Source organism: Pinus tabuliformis, chromosome 1_1 (assembly GCF_031772625.1).
Source record: "Pinus tabuliformis cultivar Carrire ecotype Pingquan chromosome 1_1, CPIR1, whole genome shotgun sequence".
In the NCBI taxonomy this organism is placed as follows: domain Eukaryota; kingdom Viridiplantae; phylum Streptophyta; class Pinopsida; order Pinales; family Pinaceae; genus Pinus; species Pinus tabuliformis.
In genome coordinates this window covers 122,443,435-122,462,119 of record NC_142297.1, presented here as the reverse complement: position 1 = coordinate 122,462,119, position 18,685 = coordinate 122,443,435, and positions in this window count along the sequence as shown.

The window sequence follows — 18,685 nt, the reverse complement described above, 5'->3', positions numbered from 1 at the left end:
AATTCCCCGCCTTAATCGAAGACTCAATTCTCCGATTACATATCAAGCTTGGATATGGGTACACCTACCACCTTCTTACCTACGGAGTGGTTAATTCCACAACATGATGTCAGTAGAGAACACATAACAAAGGGGTATGCATGCCTCTCTAGGTCTTACAGCCGTATGCCCTTTTTATATACTCCAAGCTTAAAAGGATACTAGGTATATAAAACATTTCAATGACCACAACTTACCATTACAAAGCAATCTATGACATGTAAATTTGATATAATTACAATGTGTGACTCACACTTTATCACGATCACAGATATATTCTACAAACTCAAATAAACTTTAACTTAATTGTCCATCATCCTTTGATCTTTGATATAGCTCCAACCACTATCCTTTGATGCTATTGTTAAAATAGTCAATTCCAACATATCTTTTGATGCTATTGTTAAAATAGTCAATTCCAACATATCTTTTGATGCTATTGTTAAAATAGTCAGTTCTAACATATACTCAAACTCATGACAATAATAGGCGAGAATAATTGTCACGAGAATAAACATCCACATTTTTTAAACCAGATTTACATTTATGCATTTACATCATCAACACCCCACATACACTACATTAATATAAATTAAAAAATCTCATAGATCCAATAACAAGTTTGTTCCTCCAAAGCTAAAACGCAGAGAGCTCCATAAGACAGCTGAGATCCATCATCGCTGCACCATCAAACCACTCATGAACTCTCTGCATTCGTCGTTGGAAATTTGCATGTCTTTGAAGTTGGGGGAGACTACCTTACGGCCTTGCAACAAACATCATGATCATAGCCGGGAGCGCTCAGATTTGATATCACAAAATCCATGTCCTGTTTCAAGAGCAACAACTTCAATCCCAACATGCTTCTGCTAACGTCGAGAACCGTAACAAGATCTATCGGCGCACGACAGCCTGGATCTATAACCATTTTTTTCTCAGAGTTTTCTTGATTCTGTTTCTTGGAAGCTTCGCTGGCTGACGGAGCCTTCACATCCACCAGCACTGTAAAAATTGTTAGAAGCTTCAATGGCTGCAATGGCTTCAACCTCGGGAAGCAATGCTATTCTCATTTTCCGTACATATCTAGAAGCTCCATCGCTTCTTTCTTCTGGATCAACGACGGAACCCTTGAATTCGTACTCTTGATCATCATTGGGTTGTGAGCTTGTTTGGCCTTCATTCTCTCTCAAGCTCGAAATCAAATCCAGAGGCTTGTCGTCGTCGTACACCTCGATGACCGATATGTAGAAGCTGTCCTTAATAAACTGCTCGACAAACTTGGCATCTAGCTGGCACAACATCTTTGCCATATTCTTCATGTTTCTCATCATCTTTTCCGCGCGGATCAATACGGCAAGCCTCGCCGCCTTAAAGGCCTGCGCGCACATAATCCCCTTTGTCATCTTTGTGATTTTTATCACATTGTTCAAAACAATTGCCTAGACCCACAGGAAGGCTCGCCCATGAAGATTCATCTTCCTCATATCGTTCCTCATGTTCCTCGCAATCCTCTCCATTACTGAAAGCCTCTTTGACATCAAAACCTGTGAGAACAAATTCATCTTTGTTAAGCTCATCTTCCTCATCATGTTGATCCTTTTCTGGACAATTATGCCCTATGGCATGGCGATGGCCTCTGTACCCACATCTCCCTTCCTCAACGGATATAATCACTAGCAGTTTCGTCCGTCAGCACAGGCACCAGTGGTTAACAGAGGCACCACACAAACCTGCAGTGGGAATAAAACAACAAATTCCAAAGCGATAGTGACAGGCTTGCTCTCGGCCTCGTCATCGTGGGACCTCATCACAAGAGTCAAGGCAACGATTTCGATCTTTCATAAATAAAACACACAGTGGACACACTTCACACATCGCCAAGCTCAGCCCGAAGGAATGGGCGAACCAGACAAACAAACATTCACCAAACTTCTTAACTTTTTATTTCCCAGCGTGTGAGAGGCTAAGTGTCACGCCCCCAAGCCTGCGGTAGTCTTTCAACCACTCTATGCGAGGTGTAGCACCATTGAACACTTTCTTTTCACCAATACTTATGTTCATGGACTACGCCTAACCACTTATCCTTATTAGTTTGTGTTTTGAAACCAAGTATTATTAATGTTTCCTTTATACCAATGAACACCCATACACATTCATTATCATCATCAATTATACATGAAGAACACAATTGCACAGTATAAAGGGAGGAGCAACTCCCTGAACAATGAGTCTGCCCGATAATATATTATACAGTCTTTCAATATTACAAAGCTTTACAAGTATACTTGGAAACACCAAGTTTCATACTTAGCCAAATTTACAATCTTTGGCAAACTCGGTTGCCTAGCTCGTCGGTGCCTCCACACAGTCACCACACGACTCACCAACCCTTCGTTCACCTCGTCGCATGATCGTGTTGTTTGCCCAACTTGGGCGCACCTTGTCGTAACCAAGTCGCCACACATGGGCGCCTCTGCACGAGTCGCACCTCCGTTCACAATCTCAACACTTCACCAAAAGTCACACCGTGCACACTTGCACGACGGGCGGGCGCTCACCCGAGTCACCCAAGAACCCGTGCCAAGTCGTCGCACAAACCGGGCGCCACACCCGTGCACGCCTTTCTCAACCGGCGGGTGACCTCTACCCACGCCCTTCACCCAAATCCAAGAAACGACACTTAACTTTGTGCGGCCTTGCCCAAGAACGGGTCGCATGAGCGATGAGCGATGGTTCCAATGAGCTCTGTGCCTCACTAATATATACGAGTGGCAGGGTGAGGTCTTGGCTGCCCAGCCGACCTACCCACGCCCTCAATGCCATCGCAAATATGCTCCAAACTCAAGTCGGCCATCCTCCAAACGCTCCCAAGTAAGGTCAGCCTTACTTCGTTTGTTGGTCAGCCCATGGGTGATCGTTCAAGCTCCCACGTGTATAAACAGCTCGCCCAACCTCCTGCACTTCATTATAACATAATGCCTTCGCATGCGAAGTCAAGCTCGCTCCTTTGTCACCACACTTCAAGCCGGAGTGTGCGCATAAGGACTGCAGGTCTTTACATCCTCTTCCACTTGAAGTCGTTGTCGTCCTCGACAACATACCATCCTGGTAGCCATCCACCAAGATCATCATCAATATCCGTCTCATCCTCGGTCTATGATGTCAACTCCTCCACATACTGCAAACATCCCTGTAACATATGTAGAACTCCCATCTCCATCACGTGTCGTCCTAATCCTATGAACTATCCTCCTCGTCTGCTTGATGCCAGCATCTTTCCATGCACTTCCGGACCTCATGTTTGAACTAGTTGGGTAGCTAATCCAACTGTCACGCTCAAGCCATGAGAGTGAACATCCTTATGCCTTCACCAGTCTATCTTGGATTCTGCCACATCTCGGACTCACCAAGAATCTCACCCATGCTCAGGTCCATGGAAACTCCATCCCATCTGCAACATGTCATGATGCTTGATGCCAAGCCATCCCTGCATCATCTGTCATACCTGCTCAACCTATTTTAAGGACTCACTGCCATGAGCAGCTAACAATGAGCCTCATCTTCTTTGTCATCTAAGAAGATGTGGAGGGAGTAGAGCCTGAAGGCTCACCCTCACTAATGATCTCAATCCATCTGTCAGGATCCTCTATGTCCATCCTTTGTAGATAAGTGACCCGATCCTCCTCCTGGACATTCAGCCTCACATAAGTCTCCTCACCATCATCATCATCCTCGACCACTTCTAGCCTTCTTGACAAATCCAATATACTATCTGAAAGAGTCTTGATGACCAATGACTGCTCGGTAAGCTTTGTCTCAACCATAGACAACCGCTTACTCATGTCTTCCATTCGCTTCTCATCCTCCATTTGCATTACTGCCAACTTACAATCAAGCTTTGTCACTCCAATGGTTGGTACACCAATGGGTACATCCTCCCTTCCATCGTAAATGTACAACCTCTTCAAATGTGGAACAATCATAGCATCGAATTGTTTCAAGAATTCCATTCCCAGCACAGCTTCGTAGTCATCTATCCGCACTATAGTGAAGTTGACCTTCCCTGTCCACTCACCTAGTGTTGTGTCCACCTTTTCAGCTACACCAAGAATACTATCCGGAGGAGAATTGACTGTCTTCATCTGTGCCTTCACTGGTACAAATTTCAGCCCAATTCTTCTCGCAGTATCTTCGCCCATGAAGTTGTGAGTAGCCCCACTATCCACCATAGTGAGTATATCAGCACCCCCAACCTTCATCCGAACATACTCCAACCTGTTCCTCTCAGGATCCCTCCGAGAGATCACCTCTGTAGCAGCAGCAGCACCAAGTATCTGCATCATCCCCACAGAAGCTTCTTCATTCTTCATATTAGACTATGCAATTGCAGCCACTTTCGGTCTAGAAGGACAATTCTTCACCGTATGTGGTTCAGCACGTAGCCAACACTTCAAGGCTTTCTTCCTCTTCAAATTATCATCCGGTTTCTAAGCATAATCCTTCTTCTTATCTTTCGGCTTATCGGACTTCTTCTTCCTATCATCAAAAGTCTCATCATAATGCTCCACCAACCTGTCCACAGCAGCAAAAGCTTCCTCAAGTGTTTTAATCCTCTGCCTCTTCACTTCATTGTGTGCCCAAGGCTTCAACCCAATAATGAAATTGAACACCTTGTCCCTCTCTGCCATGTCAGGAAGTTCCAGAACCGCACTTGCAAACTCTCGCTAATATGTCTAAAGGTTCCCGGTCTACTTTATGAACTTTATCTTCATCCTTGCTTCCCACGTTTCATCCTGAGGGTTGAAATGGGTCTGCAAAGCTTTCATCATCTCATCCCACGAAGTAATGTCACCAGCACTGCCATTGGCACTCTGATCCATCCTCCTTCGCCACCACATCTTAGCATCCTTTGTCAAGAATTGAGCAGCTACCTTCACCTTCGTCTCATCATCAGATAGACCCAATTGTTCCAAGTATTGATCCATGTCCCATAGAAAGTTGCCAAGAGTCTTTGCACTCCTTGTAACATCGTAAGATTCCGATTCCTTGACTTTTGTTGTGTGTGGAGCATGATTGTTCAGAGGTCTTTGTTTCAGCTGGATGTATACCCCAGGAAGTTTGTACACCCCTCCACGCCGGGGGGTGCGGGGGGGCCGATCCCCCCCGGCTGGGGGGTCCGGGGGCCAGCGGTCCCTCGGCGGGGGCTCGGGGGCAGCGCCCCCGAAGCTAAAAACAAATGTAAAATTGCCTTGTAAAAGTATAGTAATTTCTAGTCAATCTGGGCCGTTCATTAGGCAGATGATCTGACGGTAGAAATTATGTTTAGTTTAGGGTTTTTTGCCCTAGAAGGCAAACCCCTCTCTTTGTATGAGGGTATTGTATGGGAGGCTGAGATATAGATGTGTATTCTGTGAGCGAAAAACAGAGAGGTGAGACTGTGAGAGAAAACAGAGGATATTACAACGGATTTGCTGTAGGTTGTGTCTCTTCATTTTGCTGGATAATAGAAAGGAAGGACTGGCTGTTCGGAGTGGACGTAGCCCAAACTGGGTGAACCGCGTATATCTGTGTCTCTCTTGTTTTGTGCGTTTTCTGTGTTTATATTTCTGCAATATTTTATGTGTTCCATTGCTCCGTAATATATATAATTTTCTAACAACTTTCACATGAGGCACTTCTCCACTTGAGTTATGCCTCACGGCCTTCTTCAACACCGCGATCTCATCTCTGGCTTCGTCTAGAGATTTTCGCAAGCCCACGATCTCTGCAAGACCTTGGTCTCTTTCCTCTTCAACCTCCTTGACCCTTACTTCAAGTTGCGTACACAAAAGATCAGTGTACTCATGTTGAGTCCGGAGTTCATCGAGCTCTTCCTTCATCTTCGAATTGGCCTCTTGATCCCTCTCGATCAAGTCCATCTTCTTAGTCCAGAAAGCTTCCAAGTCCTCCATCTTTTCCAACACCTTTTCAATGAATGCCATAGTGGCATCCTTCGCACCGTGACTAGACCCAGCCTGAGATTCAATTGTCATTGCTAACAGCTTCCTTCTTCTTTGCGGTCTAGTTTTGACCATCCAACAGCTTCACCAAGATGCCTGCAACCTGAACCAGCTCTTATTCCACTTGTATGTGAAACAACTTCCTTCACCTGCAAGTACCTACTTCACTGTCACCAACTGTCAAGTGTCTACACACCTGCTTCACCCATCTTCCTGCAAGACTCCTCCAAGTCTTCAAACTAGCTCTAATACCACCTGTCACGCCCCTAAGCCTACGGTAGTCTTTCAACCGCTCTAGGCGAGGTGCGGCACCACCGAACACTTTCTTTTCACCAATACTTATGTTCGTGGACTACGCCTAACCACTTATCCTACTTAGTTTGTGTTTCGCAACCAAGCATTATTAATGTTTCCTTTATACCAATGAACACCCATATACATTCATTATCAACAATTATACATGAAGAACACAATTGCACAGTATAAAGGGAGGGGCAACTCCTTGAACAATGAGTCTGCCCGATAATATATTATACGGTCTTTCAATATTACAAAGCTTTACAAGTATACTTGGAAACACCAAGTTTCATACTTAGCCAAATTTACAATCTTCAGCAAACTCAGTTGCCTAGCTCGTCGGCGCCTCCGCACGGTCGCCGCACGACTCACTAACCCTTCGTTCACCTAGTCGCACGATTGTGTTGTTTTCCCAACTTGGGCGCACCTCATCGTAACCAAGTCGCCACACACGGGCGCCTCTGCACGAGTCACACCTCCGTTCACAATCTCAACACTTCACCAAAAGTCACACCGTGCACACTTGCACGATGGGCGGGTGCTCACCTGAGTCACCCAAGAACCTGTGCCAAGTCGTCGCACAAACGGGGTGCCACACCCGTGCACGCCTTTCTCAACCGGCAGGCGACCTCTACCCATGCCCTTCACCCAAATCTAAGAAACGACACTTAACTTCGTGCGGCCTTGCCCAAGAACGGGTGCATCATGAATTGCACCTTTACCTCTTGTTGCGTCCACCCCTAGTTCTACGCCTTCCTCTTCTTCATGAGCGAAGTCTTTATGTGTTGAGCGATGAGCGATGGTTCCAATGAGCTCTGCGCCTCACTAATATATACGAGTGGCAGGGCGAGGTCTTGGCTGCCTAGCCGACCTGCCCATGCCCTCAACACCATCACAAATATGCTCCAAACTCAAGTCGGCCATCCTCCAAACGCTCCCAAGTAAGGTCGGCTTTACTTCATTTGTTGGTCGGCCCGTGGATGATCATTCAAGCTCCCACATGTATAAACAGCTCGCCCAACCTCCTGCACTTCATTATAACATAATGCCTTCGCGTGTGAAGTCAAGCTCACTCCTTTGTCATCGAACTTCAAGCTGGAGTGCGCGCATAAGGACTGCAGGTTCTTACACTAAGGGCCAAGGACTTTGATATAGGATAAATTTTGATAATGCATATTATTTTATTGATCAAATAATGTTTTATATATATATATGAAGTTTTGTCTATTTTGAACAGACAATTAATTAATTAAGAAAATATTTCAACCACACACTAATCTAAGAATTAAGTAAAATAAAACCATTTCTAAATATTAAAAACAAATTCCTCTATATAAAAAAAATCACAACCACACACTAATCTAAAACTTAATTAAAATTAAACCATTTCTAAACATTAAAAACAAACTCCTATACATACCCCAAAAAAAATTACAACTAAAACAAGTAAAAATTATATTTCTAAATCATTAAACCTAATAAAATACATATAAGATACACATACTTTAAATTACGTTTATACATTTAAATATATAATTTTTGACAAAATTCCCCAAAAAAAAACTCCAAAAACCTATAATATTTATACAAAGTCATGATACAATCTCCGTTCAAGGTATTGCAGGGGTCAGGGCTCGCAATCCGGTTTCTGTGGTCGATTATATGTCCCACGGCACCTTGCCTCCGAAACCTCGCTGCAAAACGGAGAGCAGCGGGCCAGAAACCCTAATGGTCGAAACCCTAATGGTCAAAGGATGCGTGAGTTAAAACAACACGCTGCAAAATGGAGACTCAGTGGAACAAATTGGTAAGCCTATCCGAAAACCTCCAAAGTGAAAGACGTAGGTGAAAAATAATGTTTTTGTTTGGAATATTTTATTATTATTATTATTATTTAATTTGAAAGTTATAGTTAAGTTAGACACTAAATTGTTTTATAAGATTTTTTTGTTTGTGGGATAAGGGACAGTAATTTGATTACTAAGTCGACGGCATATATATTCTACTTCTCAGGGTTTGAGTCTGTGACTTTTTAAGAGAAAGCACATCCTCTTAACCATAAATGTTAAAGACCAAAAAATTTGGTACAAGCTAAGTTCTGAGAGCATTCTCTGGCAATTGAACAGTAAATGAGGAAAATACTATCTAATTCACAATGACAGCGAGTTAGAAGAGAATATTTGTAGCCAAAAAAATCCAAAACATCCATCCAAAATTTTGTTATTTTTTGGGATGATTTTAGTGACTTTTATTGGTGAGCATAATTTAATTGCAAATTTAAACTATATAAAATATTTTAAAAACTAAAAACTAAACCAGAATAAATTATCAATGGTTTAACCTTACAAATTTTTCAAATTAAACCTATTCAATATTTCAAATTAAATCTATTCAATCAACCAAGGATAGATGAATATATTCCACCGACCATGAGATCTTTTGCTCGTTTTGTTTATGTTTGTTATATGAAATTTGAGAGGGTTTTGTTGGAATAATGAGTTTGATGGATGACTTCTAAATAATTAAAAATTTCCAAGAGTTATTGTAGTTTAATTTATTTATATATTCAAAAATGTATTTTAAATAAAAAAGTAATTATGTTTTTTTAATTAAAACGTGAATATTGTAGGTGTTGGAAGTTATAAGAATACAATATGTCTGCTATATGAAAAATAGTGATTTGTTGTTTTTATAAATTTGATTAAAAATAGGTTTCGACACTGGATAGGAAAATATTTAGGATTGTAAGTTTGAGTTGTGTAATGCGCAATTTAAATAACCAAAATTCACAATCTCACCCAAAATTGCATCATCTTATTCAAATTAAAAAACAAATATATCCAATAATTAAATTAATTTTAATTGAAAAATTTGTATTTTTAAATTATACAATTTACACAGAAAGACATTTTCCACCCCTGCATAAAAAATATCCTACACTAAAATAAAAATATTTTCAAACTAAAATAATAAAACTAATTTTTTTAAGGTAGACTTGACTCAGTCAAATTTCTGACTGGTTTTGAGCTCCAGGTTTATGAGAACTCGTGATATTCATGTGGAATATAACCTATTTAAAAGGGAAATTAAAGTAGCGAAGTCACACAGGGATCAAATCTCTTTTGCACTAAAAATGCTTGCACCTTGAGAGATTTGATCTCTATAGAAGCTTGATAGCTTCATAGGTGCAGAGCTAAAAGAGATCTAGAGTCATATAATTTAATTGTTTCACAATTTTTTGATAGTGTTAAATTTATTTCCTTAAATTTATTTTGACATTTAAAAATAGAATTTGAAGTATAAAGCATTACAATATTTGAAAACATGGTATCATCATCAAATTTCAATGTAAAAAGAAACCAACATAGATCTATTTTAACTTTGCAAACCTCTTTTTGAATGTAGGATTTGAGAAATGTTTGCACCTCGAGAGATTTTATTTCTCTTGGTGCTTAGCAATTTCAGAGATGTTTGCACTTCGAGAGATTTTATTTCTCTTGGTGCTTGGAAAATTCAGAGTTAAGATGGATCTATGCCGATACTTATTATTTATATAAATTTCACATCTCTATATATACAAATATTTCTATAAATTTCACATCTCTATATATACAAATATTTTTATTAAAACTCATTTTCAGGAAATATTTCGGTAAAAATCACATTGAAATCATATTATTACATGTTTTATAATGTTTTTAATGTGAGATGCACAACATTAATGATTTATATAAATATAATGATTATGTAATGATGATGATGATTAATGTCCACTAAGACCAATATGGTCTATCGTCCTTAACATTATTTGAGATTATTAAATATAATGATTATATAATGATGATGATGATGATGATGATTAATGTCCACTAAGACCAATATGGTCTACCATCCTTAACATTATTTGAGATTCTTAAATATAATGATTATATAATGATGATGATGATGATCAATGTCCACTAAGACCAATATGGTCTACCATCCTTAACATTATTTGAGATTCTTAAATATAATGATTATATAATAATGATGATGATGATTAATGTCCACTAAGACCAATATGGCCTAGCCTCCTTAACATTATTTGAGATTCTTTATCATTTTATTTCTATGAAAAAAAGGCAGAGGAGAATTCCTAGATCACCTTAGTTTTGTTGACTTAGCAAGTCATGAAGGTTGGTAGTTTGGAAAATATTTTGGAAATTAGAACGTAACCAAGAGGCAATCCAAAAGGTGGTGTTTTTCATCTTCAACCTTCTTAGTGTAGCAAAGGTGACAAACTCTTTTGTCTTGGGGTGTTTTCGGAATAGACCAATGCCTAGTTTCATCGTGAAGCTCATAACAATTAAATCTAATCTTATCAATATTCATTTTCTTTTTAGTTCTGGTTTTGAGATTGGGATTGATCACCTCCTTATAATATCTTAGCTTAATTTTTCTCTATAAATCCATATCTTTTCACAACTTATCTTTAAATTCGGAAATAATAATATTTTTAATATTATCCTTATTCTTCAAGATTATCTCCTCCTTTAGCCCCCAATGGTCTAGCCAAGACTAGGCATCCTTATGCCAGCCTTGCTTGAGCTCGAGGTGGGAGTTTTGTCTTGAGTTAGAAGTAATTTAAAGATATCTCTTGGCTTCCATGTTGCATAGCTCTTCTTATACATGAAATACCTAACCATAGCAATGCTTTCGATGGGGGAGATACTAGCTTCAATCAAGAGGATAGGGTAAATAGTACTTACTTTAATCTTGAGGTTGTAGGTTAGTTGTAGATTATAAATTGCTTTTGGCGCAACTCAATTTTCCTCCATGAATTTCTAGATATACTGTAACCCTAAACCTCACATCCATATAAAATAACAAGGGTGATGAGAGTCTCAAAATCCATGCCAAAAGATCTGTAAAATTACAATTGTTTCCAAGCTTATGATTAACTTTTCAACCGCCACTTATCCTTTTCTCAATGCTATAATTCCAATTGCGCTGATGATGAATGTTAATTCCCAAATATTTGTATGAAGAAAATTTCTCCAAGTAGTTATTATCATAAATAACATTATCATAGTTGATCTTTTTGGATTTACTTATCATGACTTTAGCCTTGTCAGTATTAATAGTCATACCCATCTTGAAATGGTAATCTTGGAGGATTCTGAGATGCTAGTTGAGATCATCATGACTCCTAGCTAAAAGAATGATATCATCGGCATAAAGGAGAAGAGTAATGACCATACCATATCATCAACATAGAGGAGAAGAGTAATGACCATAAAAGTGAGCCTCAGGCCATCACATCCTTCAACTTCCAAACACTCTTCAAGCTTATCAATGTAAATACCAAAAAGGGTGGGGGATAAGAGACATCCTTTCTTAACTCCCATATTGCATGTAGACATTCTCATACAACCTATTCACATACTCTTCACATACTCTTCAGCTCAGGTTAAGTTCAAACGGTTATCAAGATGATTTTTATTGCGCAAATATCCACGACACATGCATATTTAGAAATATTTTGTTTTTTATTTTTATTTTTAAGTATATGTTTATTAATTGAATTCATGTATTATGTATTGATTTAGTATTTATATGTTTCGGAATGAATCATTATTATTTAAATATATTTTAATGGTAATATGTATATTATGATTTTTCCTATCAAAAAATTGGTTCAAATCCATCTACTATTATTTTTTTAGTTGAATTTACATTATTATTATTTGAACTAATGCTTCATTTTATGGACATTACAATGCTTCTCACATATTGAGCCCAGCTTTAAATGTTTGCACATATTTACAACCACTACAACATTTTCTCCCCCATATTGAATTGATATTTAAATATTTACACTCAGTTGAGGACACTACAACATCTCCTCCAAACTAAGCACCTTTATTTAGGCAAAAATTCCCTTATTAAATCATTAAAATTATGTCTAAAATTACATGAAATCAAATGGATTAAAAAAATAAAATTAAACTTCTACCACCCCTTTACTCCCACTGGGGCGTCAATATTTCAAGAAACAAACCTCTCTTTGAGTTATCTTTAGCAAGTGTGGAAAAAAATATGTTAGCATGTGATTATGATAGGCAAGGAAAATATTACCTTTGTTGCACATGGACATTATTTTGGTAGAGATGTTCTGAAGCTAGGTATTTTGTAATTTCTTGTAAACATTTTGACTTAATCAAAATAAAATAAAATAAATAAAAATAAAAATAACCCTATGTTAAAATAAAAGTAACTTTAAACTAAAATAATTTCAAATAAAATAATAAAATAATAAAAAATAAATTATAGATTATTATTATTAAGGTAGACTTGACTTTCAAGTTACTGGTAGTTTTTGAGCTCCACGTTTATGAGAACACATGGTATTGACCCATAGTATTCATGTGGAATATGTTAGCCTCCTATACCAATAGGTTCTCATCTCTCATGATTGACAGTGGAAGTGCCAAAAAAGCTCACCTTCCATGCCACTAAGGTTCCATTTTTGTGAAGAAAGCGGACATGTTAAAAAATGTAAAGAGGGTATGCCTTAAAAGAAAAATCAAAGGGCAAGAAAATGAATTGGTCAAAGAAAAAATAAAAGAAATGAACCCCAAACAAAGACCATGAAAGTGGCTAGTCCAAATTGCCACTACTACTTTGATGGGTGGCCCAACAGCTCAAGCTGGGCCTCACCATGTTTTAAATTGTATGTTGTAGACTAGAGAGGAAGTACCTGTTCAAACAGTTCAAGCTTGACAGATGACTAGGTGAATAGAGAAAGAAAGGAGCCCAACTGCTTAATCTGGGCCCTTGGAGGTCATAAGGGTAGACTTAGATATGAGGGCAGCAAAAAGAAAAGAGAATTATCAAGGTTTGCAAGGCTAAGTGCACCCATACAAAGGAAGAAAAAATGTTAGGCATAATAGGCAGGGTAGGCAGTCGAAAGTTGCAGAAAGCAAGATCCAAGCATATCACTTGGAATAAATCACAAAGTGGTCATCAGCAAGAGAAAGGCAAGAGCAATGGCCTATCTGGCATACTACTAAACCATCACTGACTTCCCTCATCCCCTTCAAAAGTTTCTTACTAACCTCCCCATGAGCACTGCAGGATCTGCCTGATCAGTCCTCCTCACATCCTTCATTTGTACAAATTTCATGTCATAAATGACCTCTTTCTTTGAAAAGAAGCCACATTTCTTGTGTAAAAATTCTTTTCATTTTGATCTACTTCCTAACTAAGTTTGATTCCTGAAAAGCTTAGTAACTATCACTTCCCATTCTCATTCCCCTCCCAGTACTAACTACTAACTCTATCTACACTAAATCCCCATGTTCCCCTTTCCCTATTATTATAACACCATGGTGTATAAACCCCTAACATGTATAAATATCCCCCCTTCAGCATTATAGCTGAATAGCAGGTCTAAGGGAGACATTAGTCCACCAGGGACTATGGTCAACCCTGCTTTGGGATTACTCTAACCTCTGGTCAGAGTAATAACCTATACTAAACCCTCATTTCCCCTCTTTTCCGAAAATTTCATGAAAAACCCCTTTCCCTCTGCTCAAACCTAACTCTAACCCTTTGTTCCCCCCCGACAGATTAATCCATACCCCATAAAACCCACAGAAACCCCTTAACCAAAGTCTGATACCAAAATATTAAATTGAATATTTTAATCCGCTGGCGGGTCCCCCCCAAACGTGCACGATGGGTCGGGGCGCCCACCAGCCGTCCATCATCCGCCGCCCCCGATCCAACGGTGGGCGGTCTTTTTCAAATCTCGACATGCCTCCCTTTAACGTCCGGGGAGATGGCGGTATTGGTACTCGTACACGGGACGCGTGGCAATCGGCGGGGTTGTTCGGAGCCCCCCTCCCCGATATTGCCTTCGCCCAAAGGTGGTGCGGGGAGACCGCTTACCACCTTCCCCGATACCGCCCCTCTGATGGCGCGTCACCTCCACATCACCATGACGTCACGTCACCCGCCCCCGTGCGTCGTAGCCCTCCACGTAACCTTGCCACCCCGTACCACCCGCCACCGTGTCCCTCCACGCTGGCCTCCAGCTCAGCGCCCACGTCACCCTCTGTACCCCGGGCCCGCCATGACATCATGCTGATGTCATCGGTGGAAAAGCGCCAATGACCCTTTTTGTCCAAATTTGTCGTTAAAAGCACCCAAACTAGTCGTTTTATGTCATTTTCACGCGAAAAAGACACAGCCGTTGTTAGCTTGTTCACCGCGAAATTGCCTCCGAACCGCAAAATTCAAAGTTGCAGCCGCCACAACTTATCAATTCAGCTACATTGAGCACCCACTGTTCGACCCGAAGGCTTTCCACACTGTTCATCCAGGTATTCACCGCAATTCTCTTGTTTTGCCCCTGTGCATGCCGTTTCTCTGCAAATTCTCCATTAAGCACCTGTCAAATCCCAAATTAAAGACTGTCTACTACTTAATTTTGAACTAAAGCAACCTGCATTGCCCTGTGCTCCATAATTTGATATTGAAACGATAAATTCACGGGCTAAAATTACAATTTCATCCTCGAGCTGCCCGGCATTGTTCCCTTTTGCCGAGTGCATGCCCAAAGCTGCATTTCACCAGCTTGAATCCTGCACACCCTCTGCAATTCATCCTCATCAATTCACCATTCCTGTGAATTTACCAAAGAACAACAGAGGCAAGTCTGCCTATCCTGCCTATGCCACTTCGAAGAAATTTTCTATCACTTTCTGCATTCAGTCTGCCACTTCAGTTTTAAAAAGCCTTGCAAGCTATTGCATTTACCTTGTTTAATTCAGAAACTACATAATGGCTGCTCCTACACCCACAGCTCTCAGTGTTGCCCCCATAAATGCACCAAATAAAGACCTGGAGTCCTTACCTCTTGCTGACAGAGATTTTCTCATCCAAGACTTTGTAGGTGATAGGAATCACTTGCACACTTTCAGGGAGTTGAGAGATGACTACCTAAACAACAATGACATATATGGGATATGGGCAACCAATCTCCCTTACTACTTCCTCCCCTCTGTCAATATCTTTCGAGAGATTATTCGCCTATGTGCTGAGAACTATGATGCCAGTCAAAGAGCTGTCAAGTCTCCATCTGGGAGCATCCTTTTTCACATTAATGATGAGTCCATCAACCAGATGCTCAATTGCAAACAAACTCAGCTGTTGTTCCCTTTTTCCATGAAATATCTGCTGGACACAGGTGCCAAGATGTCCACTGCTGACATTCAGAAAATCACCCAGACATTTATGAGGCCAGACCGCCAACCCACAGGGCCACCTCCCTATTTGTATGTGCACTTTACTGAGGTAGGCAAGCTTCTATTGGACACGATTGCTTATGTGTTGGGGTCCAAAACCATCGAATTTGTTGATGAGACAGTGCTGGTGTTACTAGTTTCCTATAGCCCAGGCCAACCTCCTGCCTACAAATACAATTTTGCCAAGTTCATAGCCAACAGGATACATGAGCAGCTTTTCAAAGTAGACAGGGAGGGCATCTTCAAGTATTCATCTTATATCTACCACCTGTTCATGTACTATCAGTCCGAGGCTTTTCCATGCCACATTAAAAAGCTGGATTCTAAAGGAGAAAGAAGATCTGTTATCTTCTAGACATCCGTCTTCCACCGAGTGCAAGATTCACCTTATTCATATTGTGAATTCATTGATCAATTTGTTTACCCAGTCTCTTGTTTGTTGATGAGGTCCCCTCCTTCCAGAGTGTCATTTGAAATGCAGAAAATCCTGCAGCTCTCCAAGAATTTTAAAATAGGTGATTGGTACCTATACTAGGATCATACAGTCATCAGAATCTATGGCTTTGAGCTCTGTCCATACAGGCTCCCAAAATATGTGCCTATGAGACTGTTTGCCTTGGAGTATTATAGGCAGCTCATTCACTCTGACCTCACTCACTTTCACAGCTCCAAAAAGAAAGCCCATCTCAAGTTCAAGCACCACCTGGGCCCCTTTATTATGAATAAAAAAGAGGGATGGCAAGATGCTGAACTAATCCTCGAAGACAAGTACAAGCTCTCAAAAAGCTTCCGGTGGGTCCCTTATGACCCTGAAGGCTTCATCACTGCTAGAAGAGTCAAGTACAGGCTGCTAGGCTATGAGCATTGCAAATATCCACACATTGAATAGTATGCCAATCAGCAAGAATGGAAACCAGATACATTAATTGAAAAATTGACTGAGGAAGAGATAATGCAAAAGAATGTCAAGGATTTGGAAAAGACTCTTGACTTAGATTCTGTGCAGCAGGTACCCTTCAAATGACCGCACCCAGTAGGAGAAGGGACCTCGGCCACAACAACTGCACCAGCCACACAGGCACCTTCTACAGCAGCACCAGGTACAGATAAAGGTAAAGGAATAATGGGTGCTGAAGAGGAAGCACCAAAAGAACAGCCTGCCCCCTCAAGTGAGCAGCAACAAGAGCAGACCCCCCCTCCACAAACTGAGCCACCAGCAGCACCAATCTTGCAAACTCCAGCACATGAGGAGAGGGGTAAGAAGAGAGACAGAGAAGAGTCCACTCCTGCAAGTGGATCCTCCCAGCAACCGGAGACCAAAAGGCAAAGGGTTGACTCCCCAGAGATAGAAGAAATCAATGAAGAAGTCCTTGATAGCTCAAGGAAAGATGGGGAAGGCAGCCAGCAAACAGGTACAAGCTCCTTTCAGCAGGAGCAGGGAGTGCAGCTTGGCTTGGAGGTGTCATCCTCCACTCAGCAGAGCAAAAAGCCTACAAGCACTAAGGCTTCTTTCAAGCAAATAAAGGCACAAAATGACTTGCTGAGAGTAGAAGTGTATAAATAGTTTCTAAATGCAACCCTAGCCCAGCAAGAAAGGCTGATGTCTGTTTATGACCTTCAAGAGGAGAAAATGATCCTCAGTCACTTTAAGCCTAAGGTGCCGCAGCCTAAATTAGCTGCAGATTTTGTAAGGACAAGGGTGGAGGTCATGGCATAGGACATTCACCCCATGGACCAAATAGAACTCCACAAGAAAACTGGAGAAATGGTCTATGCCACCTTGGTGGACAGGGCAACCATGGCCCATGAATTAAAAGAATCACTGAAAAATACCAACATTCAGTTGGATTTTGAGAGAATGTCCTCCATGGCCAAGGACAACAGAATAAAATCACTGGAGGACATCATCATCGACCTAGGACATGATCCTAAGGATCCAAAGGGCGTAAAGGCCCTCCTGAAGAAAAAAGAAGATGACCTTAATGCGCTGAAGAAAAGGTTGAAGCTACTGCCCACAGAGCACCCTCAAACAGCAGAATTGCAGAAGGAAAAGGAGGCCGATGAGCAACTAGATCTCATAATGCAGCTCAACCAGAAGGTCCTTGATTTGGAGAAGGAACTTGAAGGGGCATTACAAGATAAGCAGGGAGAATCCACATCCCAAGCTCCTCCAACTACTTCAACCACTGCAACAACAACAGAGGCAGCAGTAGCCCCTGTGACAACCACAGCCACAACAAAAGCAGCAACAACAGCAGCTCCAGACTCCAGTACAAGCATGGAAGAATTAACTAGGGCTATTAAAGAAATGTTGCTCCAGGCCACTGAGATAAGGCAAGCCAAGGCAAAGTTGGCAGAGATAGAGACCAAATATGATAAATCAAAGATGACTGTGGCAGAGCAAGGAAGAGAAATAAAGGCCCTCAAAGAAAAGATAAAGGCCTTGGAGAAAGAGCTGAATCTAGAAAGTACCATGGCTGAAATAAAAAGAATTCTGTGGGCCAGAATTGACCAATCCATCACCAGACAATGGAAGTCAATTAAAACTGTGCATGAACAAATGGATTTAATTGGGCAAACACAGATAGAGATCCATAAGGCCAAAACAATGCTGGGAAACAGGCCTGAGCAGGCCAATAGAATGATTGATTTTTTGAATAACCAGACTAAGGAAGAACTGGCAGCCTTCGGCATTGTCAACAGAACAGAGGCTTTCCTTACAGCTAAAAAGGTGCTAGCTCTCAGGAATTTTGTACAAACCGTGGAGAGAAAATGCTATGAGATACAGGCTGAGGTGGATGAGTACAAACTCAAAATGGGAGCACTGCAACAAAAGGGACTGCCCATCCTACTAAACGGTGCAGGAAGACTGATCCCCCGAGAGCAATATGCCACCAGAATGTCGAATTATATTGAAAATCAAATCACTGCATCTGGCAGTACTTTTGAGGAAACAGGGCCTCCAACAGGGCAGAGCCTATATAATAAACTTGAAGGTCTATTTTTTATTGAAAATGAAGTAAATCACCTTTTTGAGATTCCTCCAAATTTTTATAGATA